The sequence below is a fragment of the Oncorhynchus keta genome, chromosome 18 (genome assembly GCF_023373465.1).
Source record: "Oncorhynchus keta strain PuntledgeMale-10-30-2019 chromosome 18, Oket_V2, whole genome shotgun sequence".
Taxonomy (NCBI): Eukaryota; Metazoa; Chordata; class Actinopteri; order Salmoniformes; family Salmonidae; genus Oncorhynchus; species Oncorhynchus keta.
The window spans coordinates 32,653,550-32,670,990 of NC_068438.1; the positions used below are offsets into that span (position 1 = coordinate 32,653,550).

At 45.4% G+C, this 17,441-nt stretch overlaps 1 long non-coding RNA gene across 11 annotated transcripts; it reads right to left on the reverse strand.

Annotated features, from left to right (window-relative positions):
* Positions 1 to 867: 867 nt before the first annotated feature.
* Positions 868 to 5,435, reverse strand: LOC127908741 (uncharacterized). 11 transcript variants are annotated; one of them, XR_008068217.1, is made up of 6 exons: positions 2,889 to 5,435; positions 2,330 to 2,446; positions 1,875 to 2,251; positions 1,706 to 1,783; positions 1,537 to 1,614; positions 868 to 1,448 (listed from the first exon to the last, which is right to left on the reverse strand). It is a non-coding gene; the product is annotated as an uncharacterized LOC127908741 (long non-coding RNA). The 11 variants fall into 11 exon arrangements; XR_008068216.1 differs by having other exon boundaries at positions 1,537 to 2,082; positions 2,135 to 2,251; XR_008068218.1 differs by having other exon boundaries at positions 1,537 to 1,731.
* Between the last annotated feature and the right edge of the window lie 12,006 nt (positions 5,436 to 17,441).

A 17,441-nucleotide genomic window follows, 5' to 3' on the forward strand; every position in this document is an offset into this window, starting at 1 on the left:
CCTAACATCTTTCTTTACTTTCTCTCCTTACCACCTCTCCTTACCACCCCTCTTTACAACATCTCCTTACATCTTGCTTTACTTTCTCTCCTTACCACCTCTCCTTACCATCTCTCCTTACCACCTCTCTTTACCACCTCTCTCTACCACCTCTCTTTACCACCTCTCCTTACCACTCTCCTTGCCACCTCTGATTAGCACCTATCCTTACCACCTCTGATTAGCACCTCTCCTTACCACCTCTGATTAGCACCTATCCTTACCACCTCTGATTAGCACCTCTCCTTACCACCTCTGATTAGCACCTCTCCTTACCACCTCTCCTTACCACCTCTGATTAGCACCTCTCCTTACCACCTCTGATTACCACCTCTCCTTACCACCTCTGATTAGCACCTCTCCTTACCACCTCTGATTAGCACCTATCCTTACCACCTCTGATTAGCACCTCTCCTTACCACCTCTGATTAGCACCTCTCCTTACCACCTCTCCTTACCACCTCTGATTAGCACCTCCCCTTACCACCTCTGATTAGCACCTATCCTTACCACCTCTGATTAGCACCTCTCCTTACCACCTCTGATTAGCACCTCTCCTTACCACCTCTCCTTACCACCTCTGATTAGCACCTCTCCTTACCACCTCTCCTTACCACCTTCTCCTTACCACCCCTCTTACCACCCCTCCTTACCACCCTCTTTACCACCCCTCTTTACCACCCCTCTTTACCACCTCTCCTTACATCTTTCTTACTTTCTCTCCTTACCACCTCTCTTTACCACCTCTCCTTACCACCCTCCTTACCACTCTCCTTACCACCCCTCTTTACCACCCCTCTTTACCTCTCCTTACATCTTTCGTTACTTTCTCTCCTTACCACCTCTCCTTACCACCTCTCCTTACCACCTCTCCTTACCACCCCTCTTTACAACCTCTCCTTACATCATTCTTTACTATCTCTCCTTACTTTCTCTCCTTACCAGCTCTCCTTACCAACTCTCTTTACCACCTCTCTTTACCCACTCTCCTTACCACTCCTCTTTACCACCTCTCCTTACCACCCCTCTTTACCACCCCTCCTTACCATCTCTCCTTACCACCCCTCTTTACAACCTCTCCTTAAATCTTTCTTTACTTTCTCTCCTTACCACCTCTCCTTACCACCCCTCTTTACAACCTCTCCTAACATCTTTCTTTACTTTCTCTCCTTACCACCTCTCCTTACCACCCCTCTTTACAACATCTCCTTACATCTTGCTTTACTTTCTCTCCTTACCACCTCTCCTTACCATCTCTCCTTACCACCTCTCTTTACCACCTCTCTCTACCACCTCTCTTTACCACCTCTCCTTACCACTCTCCTTGCCACCTCTGATTAGCACCTATCCTTACCACCTCTGATTAGCACCTCTCCTTACCACCTCTGATTAGCACCTATCCTTACCACCTCTGATTAGCACCTCTCCTCCACCTCTGATTAGCACCTCTCCTTACCACCTCCCTTACCACCTCTGATTAGCACCTCTCCTTACCACCTCTGATTAGCACCTCTCCTTACCACCTCTGATTAGCACCTCTCCTTACCACCTCTGATTAGCACCTATCCTTACCACCTCTGATTAGCACCTCTCCTTACCACCTCTGATTAGCACCTCTCCTTACCACCTCTCCTTACCACCTCTGATTAGCACCTCTCCTTACCACCTCTGATTAGCACCTATCCTTACCACCTCTGATTAGCACCTCTCCTTACCACCTCTGATTAGCACCTATCCTTACCACCTCTGATTAGCACCTCTCCTTACCACCTCTGATTAGCACCTATCCTTACCACCTCTGATTAGCACCTCTCCTTACCACCTCTCCTTACCACCTCTGATTAGCACCTCTCCTTACCACCTCTCCTTACCACCTCTGATTAGCACCTCTCCTTACCACCTCTCCTTACCACCTCTGATTAGCACCTATCCTTACCACCTCTGACTAGCACCTATCCTTACCACCTCAGATTAGCACCTCTCCTTACCACCTCTGATTAGCACCTATCCTTACCACCTCTGATTAGCACCTATCCTTACCACCTCTGATTAGCACCTATCCTTACCACCTCTGATTAGCACCTCTCCTTACCACCTCTGATTAGCACCTATCCTTACCACCTCTGATTAGCACCTATCCTTACCACCTCTGATTAGCACCTCTCCTTACCACCTCTGATTAGCACCTATCCTTACCACCTCTGATTAGCACCTATCCTTACCACCTCTGATTAGCACCTCTCCTTACCACCTCTGATTACCACCTCTGATTAGCACCTCTCCTTACCACCTCTCCTTACCACCTCTGATTAGCACCTCTCCTTACCACCTCTGATTAGCACCTCTCCTTACCACCTCTGATTAGCACCTCTCCTTACCACCTCTGATTAGCACCTATCCTTACCACCTCTGATTAGCACCTATCCTTACCACCTCAGATTACCACCTCTGATTAGCACCTCTGATTAGCACCTATCCTTACCACCTCTGATTAGCACCTATCCTTACCACCTCTGATTAGCACCTATCCTTACCACCTCTGATTAGCACCTATCCTTACCACCTCTGATTAGCACCTATCCTTACCACCTCTGATTAGCACCTATCCTTACCACCTCTGATTAGCACCTATCCTTACCACCTCTGATTAGCACCTATCCTTACCACCTCTGATTAGCACCTATCCTTACCACCTCTGATTAGCACCTATCCTTACCACCTCTGATTAGCACCTATCCTTACCACCTCTGATTAGCACCTCTCCTTACCACCTCTGATTAGCACCTATCCTTACCACCTCTGATTACCACCTCTCCTTACCACCTCTGATTAGCACCTATCATTACCACCTCTGATTAGCACCTATCCTTACCACCTCTGATTAGCACCTCTCCTTACCACCTCTGATTAGCACCTATCCTTACCACCTCTGATTAGCACCTCTCCTTACCACCACTCCTTACCACCTATCAGTCACCATCTCTCTTTCTGTTTTCCCCCCTTTTCTCTCTCTCCCTCTCTTCCTGTGTTCCTCTATTTCTCTCCAGTCAAGGTCAAAGGTTTTATTTTTATCCTCAATAACTCGAAAGTGTATCCTGTCGGTCTCTGACATGGAAAGACACTCTGAGTGTGAACAGCATGAGCAGACCTCCCAGAGGGCCACAGCAATTAAACTGAGAGCATAACCAGTTCCTGGACACACCAGCACCACGTCACCGCAACACGACCAGTCTCTAGATATACGGAACTATGACATCACTACAACACACCCAGTCTCTAGACATACGGAACTATGACTTCACCACAACACACCCAGTCTCTTGACATACGGAACTATGACATCAATACAACACACCCAGTCTCTAGACATACGTAATTATGACATCACCACAACACACCCAGTCTCTAGACATACGGAACTATGACATCACCACAACACACCCAGTCTCTAGACATATGGAACTATGACATCACCACAACACACCCAGTCTCTAGACATACGGAACTATGACATCAATACAACACACCCAGTCTCTAGACATACGGAACTATGACATCACCACAACACACCCAGTCTCTAGACATACGGAACTATGACATCACCACAACACACCCAGTCTCTAGACATATGGAACTATGACATCACCACAACACACCCAGTCTCTAGACATATGGAACTATGACATCACCACAACACACCCAGTCTCTAGACATATGGAACTATGACATCACCACAACACACCCAGTCTCTAGACATACGGAACTATGACATCACCACAACACACCCAGTCTCTAGACATACGGAACTATGACATCATCACAACACACCCAGTCTCTTGACATATGGAACTATGACATCACCACAACACACCCAGTCTCTAGACATATGGAACTATGACATCATCACAACACACCCAGTCTCTTGACATATGGAACTATGACATCATCACAACACACCCAGTCTCTAGACATACGGAACTATGACATCATCACAACACACCCAGTCTCTAGACATACGGAACTATGACATCATCACAACACACCCAGTCTCTAGACATACGGAACTATGACATCACCACAACACACCCAGTCTCTAGACATACGGAACTATGACATCATCACAACACACCCAGTCTCTAGACATATGGAACTATGACATCAAGACAACACACCCAGTCTCTAGACATACGGAACTATGACATCAAGACAACACACCCAGTCTCTAGACATACGGAACTATGACATCACCACAACACACCCAGTCTCTAGACATACGGAACTATGACATCAATACAACACACCCAGTCTCTAGACATACGGAACTATGACATCACCACAACACACCCAGTCTCTAGACATACGGAACTATGACATCATCACAACACACCCAGTCTCTTGACATATGGAACTATGACATCAATACAACACACCCAGTCTCTAGACATACGGAACTATGACATCACCACAACACACCCAGTCTCTAGACATACGGAACTATGACATCACCACAACACACCCAGTCTCTAGACATATGGAACTATGACATCACCACAACACACCCAGTCTCTAGACATACGGAACTATGACATCACCACAACACACCCAGTCTCTAGACATATGGAACTATGACATCACCACAACACACCCAGTCTCTAGACATACGGAACTATGACATCACCACAACACACCCAGTCTCTAGACATACGGAACTATGACATCACCACAACACACCCAGTCTCTAGACATACGGAACTATGACATCAATACAACACACCCAGTCTCTAGACATACGGAACTATGACATCATCACAACACACCCAGTCTCTAGACATACAGAACTATGACATCACCACAACACACCCAGTCTCTAGACATATGGAACTATGACATCACCACAACACACCCAGTCTCTAGACATACGGAACTATGACATCATCACAACACACCCAGTCTCTAGACATACGGAACTATGACATCAATACAACACACCCAGTCTCTAGACATACGGAACTATGACATCATCACAACACACCCAGTCTCTAGACATATGGAACTATGACATCATCACAACACACCCAGTCTCTAGACATACGGAACTATGACATCATCACAACACACCCAGTCTCTAGACATACGGAACTATGACATCATCACAACACACCCAGTCTCTAGACATACGGAACTATGACATCAATACAACACACCCAGTCTCTAGACATACGGAACTATGACATCATCACAACACACCCAGTCTCTAGACATATGGAACTATGACATCATCACAACACACCCAGTCTCTAGACATATGGAACTATGACATCACCACAACACACCCAGTCTCTAGACATACGGAACTATGACATCATCACAACACACCCAGTCTCTAGACATACGGAACTATGACATCATCACAACACACCCAGTCTCTAGACATACGGAACTATGACATCATCACAACACACCCAGTCTCTAGACATACGGAACTATGACATCATCACAACACACCCAGTCTCTAGACATACGGAACTATGACATCACCACAACACACCCAGTCTCTAGACATATGGAACTATGACATCAAGACAACACACCCAGTCTCTAGACATATGGAACTATGACATCATCACAACACACCCAGTCTCTAGACATACGGAACTATGACATCACCACAACACACCCAGTCTCTAGACATATGGAACTATGACATCAACACAACACACCCAGTCTCTAGACATATGGAACTATGACATCACCACAACACACCCAGTCTCTAGACATACGGAACTATGACATCACCACAACACACCCAGTCTCTAGACATACGGAACTATGACATCACCACAACACACCCAGTCTCTAGACATATGGAACTATGACATCATCACAACACACCCAGTCTCTAGACATATGGGAACTATGACATCACCACAACACACCCAGTCTCTAGACATATGGGAACTATGACATCACCACAACACACCCAGTCTCTAGACATATGGAACTATGACATCAAGACAACACACCCAGTCTCTAGACATATGGAACTATGACATCATCACAACACACCCAGTCTCTTGACATATGGAACTATGACATCACCACAACACACCCAGTCTCTTGACATATGGAACTATGACATCACCACAACACACCCAGTCTCTAGACATACGGAACTATGACATCACCACAACACACCCAGTCTCTAGACATATGGAACTATGACATCAACACAACACACCCAGTCTCTAGACATATGGAACTATGACATCACCACAACACACCCAGTCTCTAGACATACGGAACTATGACATCACCACAACACACCCAGTCTCTAGACATACGGAACTATGACATCACCACAACACACCCAGTCTCTAGACATATGGAACTATGACATCACCACAACACACCCAGTCTCTAGACATATGGAACTATGACATCATCACAACACACCCAGTCTCTTGACATATGGAACTATGACATCAAGACAACACACCCAGTCTCTAGACATACGGAACTATGACATCACCACAACACACCCAGTCTCTAGACATACGGAACTATGACATCATCACAACACACCCAGTCTCTAGACATATGGAACTATGACATCAAGACAACACACCCAGTCTCTAGACATACGGAACTATGACATCACCACAACACACCCAGTCTCTAGACATACGGAACTATGACATCATCACAACACACCCAGTCTCTAGACATATGGAACTATGACATCACCACAACACACCCAGTCTCTAGACATATGGAACTATGACATCACCACAACACACCCAGTCTCTAGACATATGGAACTATGACATCATCACAACACACCCAGTCTCTAGACATACGGAACTATGACATCACCACAACACACCCAGTCTCTAGACATACGGAACTATGACATCACCACAACACACCCAGTCTCTAGACATACGGAACTATGACATCACCACAACACACCCAGTCTCTAGACATATGGGAACTATGACATCACCACAACACACCCAGTCTCTAGACATATGGGAACTATGACATCAATACAACACACCCAGTCTCTAGACATACGGAACTATGACATCACCACAACACACCCAGTCTCTAGACATACGGAACTATGACATCATCACAACACACCCAGTCTCTAGACATATGGGAACTATGACATCACCACAACACACCCAGTCTCTAGACATATGGAACTATGACATCATCACAACACACCCAGTCTCTAGACATACGGAACTATGACATCATCACAACACACCCAGTCTCTAGACATACGGAACTATGACATCATCACAACACACCCAGTCTCTAGACATATGGGAACTATGACATCACCACAACACACCCAGTCTCTAGACATATGGAACTATGACATCATCACAACACACCCAGTCTCTAGACATATGGAACTATGACATCATCACAACACACCCAGTCTCTAGACATACGGAACTATGACATCAATACAACACACCCAGTCTCTAGACATACGGAACTATGACATCAATACAACACACCCAGTCTCTTGACATACGGAACTATGACATCATCACAACACACCCAGTCTCTAGACATATGGAACTATGACATCAAGACAACACACCCAGTCTCTAGACATATGGAACTATGACATCACCACAACACACCCAGTCTCTAGACATATGGAACTATGACATCATCACAACACACCCAGTCTCTAGACATACGGAACTATGATATCACCACAACACACCCAGTCTCTAGACATACGGAACTATGACATCACCACAACACACCCAGTCTCTAGACATACGGAACTATGACATCACCACAACACACCCAGTCTCTAGACATACGGAACTATGATATCACCACAACACACCCAGTCTCTAGACATACGGAACTATGACATCACCACAACACACCCAGTCTCTAGACATATGGAACTATGACATCATCACAACACACCCAGTCTCTAGACATACGGAACTATGACATCACCACAACACACCCAGTCTCTAGACATACGGAACTATGACATCACCACAACACACCCAGTCTCTAGACATACGGAACTATGATATCACCACAACACACCCAGTCCCAAGAGACATAGAACTATGATATCAACACAACACAGCCCGTCTCTAGACATACAGAACTATGACATCACCACAACACAACCCGTCTCCAGACATACAGAAATATGACATCATCACAACACACCCAGTCTCTAGACATACGGAACTATGACATCACCACAACACAACCCGTCTCCAGACATACAGAACTATGACATCATCACAACACACCCAGTCTCTAGACATACGGAACTATGACATCACCACAAAACAGCCAGTCTCTCCTTGTGTCGTGTCTTTACTATCATTAAATTGAAGACGTATAGTTTTTATCAAAGATTCTCTGTAATTAGTATTACACGGTCAAACTGATTAATCATGTAACTCTAATTAACTAGGAAGTTGGGGCACCAAGGAAAATATTCTGATTACAAAGTTATAATTTACTAATATAACCTTTCAGATATTTTATATCTGATCAATTAGTCTTCGAATTAATTAATTATTTACTTTACCTCAAGTTAGTCTCATTCCAAACGTCGTAAATTGTTGGTTATCTGCACGAACCCAGTCTTCACTATGAGTCATCCATACATCAATTGTCTAAAATAATTGATTTATTACTAACTAAGTAATTCACAAAAATGCATATACAAACAAACAAAGTAAATATGGTGTCATGAAATGATAGGAGAATGTGCTCAAGTGGGCTAAACCGGCGACATTCATTCATGTTGTTGTAGAATGGATGTTTCGGCGGTTGTCGTTCTTCGTGTTCAATGATACTGAATTCCTAGCTGCAGACTAGTAATTAATATCAAAGACTTGTTCTTATTCTGTCGGTATCGATAGTCTGAGAGTTTAACCACGTGGTATGGTTAAATGATTCAGAACTATGACATCACCACCACTCAGCTAGTCCCTAGACACACAGAACTATGACATCACCACCACACATTTAGTCCCTAGACACACAGAACTATGACATCCGCACCACACAGCTAGTCCCTAGACACACAGAACTATGACATCACCACCACACAGCTAGTCCCAAGACACACAGAACTATGACATCCCCATCACAAGCTAGTCCCTAGACACACAGAACTATGACATCACCACCACACAGCTAGTCCCTAGACACACAGAACTATGACATCCCCATCACAAGCTAGTCCCTAGACACACAGAACTATGACATCACCACCACACAGCTAGTCCCTAGACACACAGAACTATGACATCCCAATCACAAGCTAGTCCCTAGACACACAGAAGTATGACATGCCCACCACACAGCTAGTCCCTAGACACACAGAACTATGACATCCCCATCACAAGCTAGTCCCTAGACACACAGAACTATGACATCACCACCACACAGCTAGTCCCTAGACACACAGAACTATGACATCCCCATCACAAGCTAGTCCCTAGACACACAGAACTATGACATCACCACCACACAGCTAGTGCCTAGACACACAGAACTATGACATCACCACCACACATTTAGTCCCTAGACACACAGAACTATGACATCCGCACCACACAGCTAGTCCCTAGACACACAGAACTATGACATCACCACCACACAGCTAGTCCCAAGACACACAGAACTATGACATCCCCATCACAAGCTAGTCCCTAGACACACAGAACTATGACATCACCACCACACAGCTAGTCCCTAGACACACAGAACTATGACATCCCCATCACAAGCTAGTCCCTAGACACACAGAACTATGACATCACCACCACACAGCTAGTCCCTAGACACACAGAACTATGACATCCCAATCACAAGCTAGTCCCTAGACACACAGAAGTATGACATCCCCACCACACAGCTAGTCCCTAGACACACAGAACTATGACATCCCCATCACAAGCTAGTCCCTAGACACACAGAACTATGACATCACCACCACACAGCTAGTCCCTAGACACACAGAACTATGACATCCCCATCACAAGCTAGTCCCTAGACACACAGAACTATGACATCCCCACCACACAGCTAGTCCCTAGACACACAGAACTATGACATCACCACCACACATTTAGTCCCTAGACACACAGAACTATGACATCCGCACCACACAGCTAGTCCCTAGACACACAGAACTATGACATCACCACCACACAGCTAGTCCCAAGACACACAGAACTATGACATCCCCATCACAAGCTAGTCCCTAGACACACAGAACTATGACATCACCACCACACAGCTAGTCCCTAGACACACAGAACTATGACATCCCCATCACAAGCTAGTCCCTAGACACACAGAAGTATGACATCCCCACCACACAGCTAGTCCCTAGACACACAGAACTATGACATCCCCATCACAAGCTAGTCCCTAGACACACAGAACTATGACATCACCACCACACAGCTAGTCCCTAGACACACAGAACTATGACATCACCACAACACAGCTAGTCCCTAGACACACAGAACTATGACATCACCACAACACAGCTAGTCCCTAGACATACAGAACTATGACATCACCACAACACAGACAGTCCCTAGACACAGAACTATTATGTTACCACAACACAGCCAGTCCCTACACAGAACTATGAGGTCGCCACAACACAGCCTATCCCTAGACACACAGAAGTATGACATCATAGAAACCGTGGAACAAACAACAACAGTAATGAACCACATCCCCTGGGCTGAAACACCTGACAGCCTTTAGACAGGTGAGAGAGGGAGTTAAGGTTGAGGCAGACACACACACACACTCAAATCCTTGAAGACACTGTTGCTATGCAACACGGCCACAAAACAGCAATCATGTTTGTTTCCAGGTTTGGAAAACGTACCAAAACATTTAACAAAATAAGAACAATTACGAAGCACATCTTATTATTCAGTGGTGTAATTTCCCCTCCAATTAAAACCAAATCAATGAAAGGCTTCCATCTTTCTAAGGAAGCCATAGAGAGACATGTTTAACAGCATCTTAAAACAGAGCACTGGTGTGAACAGCTGCCAGACAATATAACCCTGTCCCAAGTACTGAGAGAGAGAGAGGGGGGAGACTCTGCTCCTAAAGAAATGTACAGGGAATGAAAAGCAGGATAGAAATGCTTTTACATTTGTTCGGATCAATGTGGGGGTGAAGAATTGATTTTCTGTTGGAGCCTCAGCCACTATTTGTCAAGATGGCGTCTTATAAGTGATGCGCTTTTATATGATAACAGTGATGCCCCAGCAATAACCCTAACTGTGGCTGTTAGTGAAAGTGGAGGATACACTTAACAGACTGACCCCTTGGTATGGTTTCTTGAGGTCCCGCTGTTATGGTTTTTCTTGATTTAGGGTCGTTCCTCGGTAACTAACCCAACTTCTCCAGGGAAATCAATGATGGGAAAGTATCACCTAAATGATGAGTGGATATTATCGTCAGCGTATCTAAGGGCCGAGGAAGAGGGCTGTCAGGGTGTTCTGCTGTGACATCATTCAGCTAATATCCCATCATGCCTTTCAATACACCAATCAAAATAAAGGTACATCAATGAGCAGAAAAAATACACCTCACTCAAAACAAAATGACAGATCCCTTATTGAATACAAGGTAGAGTGACAGCGTGAGAAAACGTGGAATCAAATCAAGCTTTATTTATACAGCACATTTCAGACATGGAACAAAGTGCTTTACAAAAAGAAGAAGAAAAAAAAACACGAAAAATAAAAGCTCAAATGTTTACCACACAACAAACATAGGACAAAAAACAAAAGAATGACACGAACTGAACGACTAAAAAGACTCCTGAGGAAAATAATAAGAAAGAGGTTAGAGATCTATCCAGGGACAGAGAAAGCCCTCCATACAGAGGGAAAGAGGTTAGGGATCTATCCAGAGACAGAGAAAGCCCTCCATACAGAGGGAAAGAGGTTAGGGATCTATCCAGGGACAGAGAAAGCCCTCCATACAGAGGGAAAGAGGTTAGGTATCTATCCAGAGACAGAGAAAGCCCTCCATACAGAGAGAAAGAGGTTAGGTATCTATCCAGGGACAGAGAAAGCCCTCCATACAGAGGGAAAGAGGTTAGGGATCTATCCAGGGACAGAGAAAGCCCTCGATACAGAGAGAAATAGGTTAGGGATCTATCCAGGGACAGAGAAAGCCCTCCATACAGAGAGAAAGAGGTTAGGTATCTATCCAGGGACAGAGAAAGCCCTCCATACAGAGGGAAAGAGGTTAGGGATCTATCCAGGGACAGAGAAAGCCCTCCATACAGAGAGAAATAGGTTAGGTATCTATCCAGGGACAGAGAAAGCCCTCCATACAGAGGGAAAGAGGTTAGGGATCTATCCAGGGACAGAGAAAGCCCTCCATACAGAGAGAAATAGGTTAGGTATCTATCCAGGGACAGAGAAAGCCCTCCATACAGAGAGAAATAGGTTAGGTATCTATCCAGGGACAGAGAAAGCCCTCCATACAGAGAAAAATAGGTTAGGTGTCTATCCAGGGACAGAGAAAGCCCTTCATACAGAGAGAAATAGGTTAGGTATCTATCCAGGGACAGAGAAAGCCCTCCATACAGAGAGAAAGAGGTTAGGGATCTATCCAGGGACAGAGAAAGCCCTCCATACAGAGGGAAAGAGGTTAGAGATCTATCCAGAGACAGAGAAAGCCCTTCATACAGAGGGAAAGAGGTTAGGGATCTATCCAGGGACAGAGAAAACCCTCCATACAGAGAGAAAAAGGTTAGGGATCTATCCAGGGACAGAGAAAGCCCTCCATACAGAGGGAAAGAGGTTAGAGATCTATCCAGAGACAGAGAAAGCACTCCATACAGAGGGAAAGAGGTTAGAGATCTATCCAGAGACAGAGAAAGCCCTCCATACAGAGGGAAAGAGGTTAGGGATCTATCCAGGGACAGAGAAAGCCCTCCATACAGAGGGAAAGAGGTTAGAGATCTATCCAGAGACAGAGAAAGCCCTCCATACAGAGAGAAAAAGGTTAGGGATCTATCCAGGGACAGAGAAAGCACTCCATACAGAGAGAAAGACGTTAGGGATCTATCCAGGGACAGAGAAAGCCCTCCATACAGAGAGAAAAAGGTTAGGGATCTATCCAGGGACAGAGAAAGCCCTCCATACAGAGAGAAAAAGGTTAGGGATCTATCCAGGGACAGAGAAAGCCCTCCATACAGAGAGAAAGAGGTTAGGGATCTATCCATGGACAGAGAAAGCCCTCCATACAGAGAGAAAGAGGTTAGGGATCTATCCAGGGACAGAGAAAGCCCTCCATACAGAGAGAAAAGGTTAGGGATCTATCCAGGGACAGAGAAAGCCCTCCATACAGAGAGAAAGAGGTTAGGTATCTATCCATGGACAGAGAAAGCCCTCCATACAGAGAGAAAGAGGTTAGGGATCTATCCAGGGACAAAGAAAGCCCTCCATACATAGAGAAATAGGTTAGGTATCTATCCAGGGACAGAAAGCCCTCCATACAGAGAGAAAGAGGTTAGGTATCTATCCAGGGACAGAGAAAGCCCTCCATACAGAGAGAAATAGGTTAGGTGTCTATCCAGGGACAGAGAAAGCCCTCCATACAGAGAGAAAGAGGTTAGGTATCTATCCAGGGACAGAGAAAGCCCTCCATACAGAGAGAAATAGGTTAGGTATCTATCCAGGGACAGAGAAAGCCCTCCATACAGAGAGAAAGAGGTTAGGGATCTATCCAGGGACAGAGAAAGCCCTCCATACAGAGAGAAAGAGGTTAGGTATCTATCCATGGACAGAGAAAGCCCTCCATACAGAGAGAAAGAGGTTAGGGATCTATCCAGGGACAGAGAAAGCCCTCCATACAGAGAGAAATAGGTTAGGTATCTATCCAGGGACAGAGAAAGCCCTCCATACAGAGAGAAATAGGTTAGGTATCTATCCAGGGACAGAGAAAGCCCTCCATACAGAGAGAAATAGGTTAGGTGTCTATCCAGGGACAGAGAAAGCCCTCCATACATAGAGAAATAGGTTAGGTATCTATCCAGGGACAGAGAAAGCCCTCCATACAGAGAGAAATAGGTTAGGTGTCTATCCAGGGACAGAGAAAGCCCTCCATACAGAGAGAAATAGGTTAGGTATCTATCCAGGGACAGAGAAAGCCCTCCATACAGAGAGAATAGGTTAGGTATCTATCCAGGGACAGAGAAAGCCCTCCATACAGAGAGAAAGAGGTTAGGTATCTATCCAGGGACAGAGAAAGCCCTCCATACAGAGAGAAATGGGTTTGGTGTCTATCCAGGGACAGAGAAAGCCCTCCATACAGAGAGACATAGGTTAGGTATCTATCCAGGGACAGAGAAAGCCCTCCATACAGAGAGAAAAGGTTAGGTATCTATCCAGGGACAGAGAAAGCCCTCCATACAGAGAGAAATAGGTTAGGTATCTATCCAGGGACAGAGAAAGCCCTCCATACAGAGGGAAAGAGGTTAATCCAGGGACAGAGAAAGCCCTCCATACAGAGAGAAATAGGTTAGGTATCTATCCAGGGACAGAGAAAGCCCTCCATACAGAGAGAAAAAGGTTAGGGATCTATCCAGGGACAGAGAAAGCCCTCCATACAGAGAGAAAGAGGTTAGGGATCTATCCATGGACAGAGAAAGCCCTCCATACAGAGAGAAAGAGGTTAGGGATCTATCCAGGGACAGAGAAAGCCCTCCATACAGAGAGAAAGAGGTTAGGGATCTATCCAGGGACAGAGAAAGCCCTCCATACAGAGAGAAAGAGGTTAGGTATCTATCCATGGACAGAGAAAGCCCTCCATACAGAGAGAAAGAGGTTAGGGATCTATCCAGGGACAGAGAAAGCCCTCCATACATAGAGAAATAGGTTAGGTATCTATCCAGGGACAGCGAAAGCCCTCCATACAGAGAGAAATAGGTTAGGTATCTATCCAGGGACAGAGAAAGCCCTCCATACAGAGAGAAATAGGTTAGGTGTCTATCCAGGGACAGAGAAAGCCCTCCATACATAGAGAAATAGGTTAGGTATCTATCCAGGGACAGAGAAAGCCCTCCATACAGAGAGAAATAGGTTAGGTATCTATCCAGGGACAGAGAAAGCCCTCCATACAGAGAGAAAGAGGTTAGGGATCTATCCAGGGACAGAGAAAGCCCTCCATACAGAGAGAAAGAGGTTAGGTATCTATCCATGGACAGAGAAAGCCCTCCATACAGAGAGAAAGAGGTTAGGGATCTATCCAGGGACAGAGAAAGCCCTCCATACATAGAGAAATAGGTTAGGTATCTATCCAGGGACAGCGAAAGCCCTCCATACAGAGAGAAATAGGTTAGGTATCTATCCAGGGACAGAGAAAGCCCTCCATACAGAGAGAAATAGGTTAGGTGTCTATCCAGGGACAGAGAAAGCCCTCCATACATAGAGAAATAGGTTAGGTATCTATCCAGGGACAGAGAAAGCCCTCCATACAGAGAGAAATAGGTTAGGTGTCTATCCAGGGACAGAGAAAGACCTCCATACAGAGAGAAATAGGTTAGGTATCTATCCAGGGACAGAGAAAGCCCTCCATACAGAGAGAAATAGGTTAGGTATCTATCCAGGGACAGAGAAAGCCCTCCATACAGAGAGAAAGAGGTTAGGTATCTATCCAGGGACAGAGAAAGCCCTCCATACAGAGAGAAATGGGTTTGGTGTCTATCCAGGGACAGAGAAAGCCCTCCATACAGAGAGAAATAGGTTAGGTATCTATCCAGGGACAGAGAAAGCCCTCCATACAGAGAGAAATAGGTTAGGTATCTATCCAGGGACAGAGAAAGCCCTCCATACAGAGAGAAATAGGTTAGGTATCTATCCAGGGACAGAGAAAGCCCTCCATACAGAGAGAAATAGGTTAGGTATCTATCCAGGGACAGAGAAAGCCCTCCATACAGAGAAAAGAGGTTAGGTATCTATCCAGGGACAGAGAAAGCCCTCCATACAGAGAGAAAAAGGTTAGGGATCTATCCAGGGACAGAGAAAGCCCTCCATACAGAGAGAAAGAGGTTAGGGATCTATCCAGGGACAGAGAAAGCCCTCCATACAGAGAGAAAAAGGTTAGGGATCTATCCAGGGACAGAGAAAGCCCTCCATACAGAGAGAAAGAGGTTAGGGATCTATCCAGGGACAGAGAAAGCCCTCCATACAGAGAGAAAGAGGTTAGGGATCTATCCAGGGACAGAGAAAGCCCTCCATACAGAGAGAAAGAGGTTAGGGATCTATCCAGGGACAGAGAAAGCCCTCCATACAGAGAGAAAGAGGTTAGGGATCTATCCAGGGACAGAGAAAGCCCTCCATACAGAGAGAAAGAGGTTAGGGATCTATCCATGGACAGAGAAAGCCCTCCATACAGAGAGAAAGAGGTTAGGGATCTATCCAGGGACAGAGAAAGCCCTCCATACAGAGAGAAAGAGGTTAGGGATCTATCCAGGGACAGAGAAAGCCCTCCATACAGAGAGAAAGAGGTTAGGGATCTATCCAGGGACAGAGAAAGCCCTCCATACAGAGAGAAATAGGTTAGGTATCTATCCAGGGACAGAGAAAGCCCTCCATACAGAGAGAAATAGGTTAGGTGTCTATCCAGGGACAGAGAAAGCCCTCCATACATAGAGAAATAGGTTAGGTATCTATCCAAGGACAGAGAAAGCCCTCCATACAGAGATAAATAGGTTAGGTGTCTATCCAGGGACAGAGAAAGACCTCCATACAGAGAGAAATAGGTTAGGTATCTATCCAGGGACAGAGAAAGCCCTCCATACAGAGAGAAATAGGTTAGGTATCTATCCAGGGACAGAGAAAGCCCTCCATACAGAGAGAAAGAGGTTAGGTATCTATCCAGGGACAGAGAAAGCCCTCCATACAGAGAGAAATGGGTTTGGTGTCTATCCAGGGACAGAGAAAGCCCTCCATACAGAGAGACATAGAGGTTAGGTATCTATCCAGGGACAGAGAAAGCCCTCCATACAGAGAGAAATAGGTTAGGTATCTATCCAGGGACAGAGAAAGCCCTCCATACAGAGAGAAATAGGTTAGGTATCTATCCAGGGACAGAGAAAGCCCTCCATACAGAGAAAATAGGTTAGGTATCTATCCAGGGACAGAGAAAGCCCTCCATACAGAGGAAAGAGGTTAATCTATCCAGGGACAGAGAAAGCCCTCCATACAGAGAGAAATAGGTTAGGTATCTATCCAGGGACAGAGAAAGCCCTCCATACAGAGAGAAATAGGTTAGGTATCTATCCAGGGACAGAGAAAGCCCTCCATACAGAGGGAAATAGGTTAGGTATCTATCCA